The sequence below is a fragment of the Schistocerca americana genome, unplaced genomic scaffold (genome assembly GCF_021461395.2).
Source record: "Schistocerca americana isolate TAMUIC-IGC-003095 unplaced genomic scaffold, iqSchAmer2.1 HiC_scaffold_763, whole genome shotgun sequence".
Taxonomy (NCBI): domain Eukaryota; kingdom Metazoa; phylum Arthropoda; class Insecta; order Orthoptera; family Acrididae; genus Schistocerca; species Schistocerca americana.
This window is the reverse complement of record NW_025726526.1, coordinates 17,501-20,000: the sequence shown is the minus strand read 5'-3', so window position 1 is coordinate 20,000 and position 2,500 is coordinate 17,501. Positions and strand designations below refer to the sequence as shown.

At 63.6% G+C, this 2,500-nt stretch overlaps 1 pseudogene; it reads left to right on the top strand.

Annotated features, from left to right (window-relative positions):
• LOC124590374 overlaps positions 1 to 2,500 on the top strand; it is a 7,960-nt pseudogene that overhangs the window by 2,519 nt on the left and 2,941 nt on the right.

Below are 2,500 nucleotides of genomic sequence, written 5' to 3'. Positions count from 1 at the left end.
GCCGGCGGTGCAGGATGCGCGCGCCTGCGCGGCGTTCGCGCCCCGGTGCTTCAACCTGCGTGCAGGATCCGAGCTCGGTCCCGTGCCTTGGCCTCCCACGGATCTTCCTTGCTGCGAGGCCGCGTCCGCCTTAGCGTGCTCCTCCGGGGGCGCGCGGGTGCGCGGATTCTCTTCGGCCGCCATTCAACGATCAACTCAGAACTGGCACGGACTGGGGGAATCCGACTGTCTAATTAAAACAAAGCATTGCGATGGCCCTAGCGGGTGTTGACGCAATGTGATTTCTGCCCAGTGCTCTGAATGTCAACGTGAAGAAATTCAAGCAAGCGCGGGTAAACGGCGGGAGTAACTATGACTCTCTTAAGGTGGCCAAGTGGCGGCGGTGTGGCTGCATCCGGACTTGGCTTTTCGAAGTGCGGACTTGATGTAGTCGTGCTGCTGCTGCGAGGTGCCTTCCTTGGGTTATAGTTACAGGGAGAGTGATGCGCAATACATGGGCCTAGCCCTCTTAGCCTCTCCTCTCCTGCGGTCTTCTCCCCTTCTCGTGGGCCCGCTGATTTTAGCAGAGTGGAAGACCGCACCAGGGGCTTGGGGGGGTTACCAGCCCCCCCTCGCATTATCCCTTTATAGTTGGGGGCAGCCGACAAGAAACAAGAGATGGTGGCCCTTCCGCTGAAGGTGCCACCCCAGCTACCCCAGCACCTATCCGGCCAACCGGCCGTAACGAAAATGCGATAGTTTGTGTAGCTCCCTTTGCTTGCAGTGAGTGCCACCGCACTTTTACCACGAAGAACGGTCTCGGGGTCCATCGCCGCCGCCAACACCCTGCGGCCGCCAACGCTGAGATCGTGACGGAGAGGCATCGCGCGAGGTGGACGGAGGAAGAAGTCCTGTCGCTCGCCAAGGCAGAGGCCGAACTGTTCCTGGAGAGGGACGCCCGGTTCTTCTTTGTAAATCAAGAACTTACCAGGATGTTCCCCGACCGAACGCTTGAGGCAATCAAGTGCCGACGGCGGCAAGCTGCCCACAAGCAGCTTGTCCGCCAATTCATGGAGGCACTTGAGATCGGTCGGGGTGAAGAGCCGGCGTCCCGCCGTGGAGCAGCGAGCTCGCTGCCTGACGCGGGCGAGGCCGCTGCGCCGCCCGTCGACGCAGCCGAGGACTTCGCGGCCGACACCACCGGGCCGCCGCCGGAGGGGCCGACTGACGCCGCCATCTGGGAGCATCTGGCGGGGCTACCTGCTTCCGCCCAGCGTTTCTCTGCCCTGGATCGAGTCATTGGTCTGGGGCGGGGCACGCCGCCCGATGTCATCCTGGGCATGCTCCCGGATGCCCTTGCGTCGGTCGGGTCCAGGGGGGAGAGGTCGATCACCAGGACACAGCGGCCGCGCCAACCATCCAAGCGGCCGCCTGCCGCCCCGCCGCTGCAGAAGCGCAAGCGGCGCCGCTGGGAATACGCGCGGACACAGGACGCCTTCCGTAGGTCGCGTGCGCGTTGCGTGCGCGGCTTGCTGGACGGCACCCTGCTGCAGCCGCCACCCGACATCCCCGGTCTGCTGGACTTCTGGGCGGACCTCTTCACGAAGAAGCCGATCTCCACCGCCGGCTTCATCCGTGACCGCCTTCTCCCGCACTCGGAGCCTGTCGCTCCTGAGTGCCTATGGGGGCCGGTCACACGTGAGGAGGTCGCTGCTGCCTTGCCGCCCAGGGGATCGGCAGCCGGGCCGGACGGCCTGACTCCAGCGGAGCTGCGGCGCCTGCCGCATGAAGTCCTGGTGAAACTCTTGAACCTCTTCCTCCTGGCCCGCGCCCTCCCCGAGCGTCTGCTTCGCGCCCGGACGTCACTTCTCCCCAAAACGGCTGCACCAACATCCCCCGCTGACTTTCGCCCCATTACGGTCTGCTCGGTGTTGGCGCGGACCTTTCACAAGGTTCTCGCGTCACGCCTGATGCGTGCATGTGCTGTGGACGAACGTCAGCGGGCATTCATCCCCCGGGATGGGATGTTGGAAAACACCTTCATCTTGGACACTGCTCTCACCGACGCAGTCCGCTCCTGTCGCTCTGTTTTTGTGGCATCGATCGACGTCTCTAAAGCGTTCGATTCGGTGGACCATGCCGCCCTCCGCCCCGTGCTGAGGGCTCATGGCCTGCCGGATTGCTTTATTGAGTACGTCGAAAGGTGTTACGAGGGTAGCACGACGGTGATAGCGGGCGGCGCCGACGTGGGCGTGCCCCTGCAGCCGGCTAGGGGTGTGCGTCAGGGTGACCCCCTCTCCCCCCTCCTTTTCAATTTTGCGGTGGACTATGTTTTGAGTCAACTTCCCTCCCACATCGGAGCTCGGATCCTTGGTCGCAGAGTTAACGCTGCGGCCTTCGCAGATGACGTCCTGCTTTTTGCATCGACCGCGAGGGGATTGCAGTCCCTCATCGACGCAGCCGTCGCAGCCCTCGCCCATCTGGGGCTGCAGATCAACGCCCGGAAGTGTTTCACCCTCGC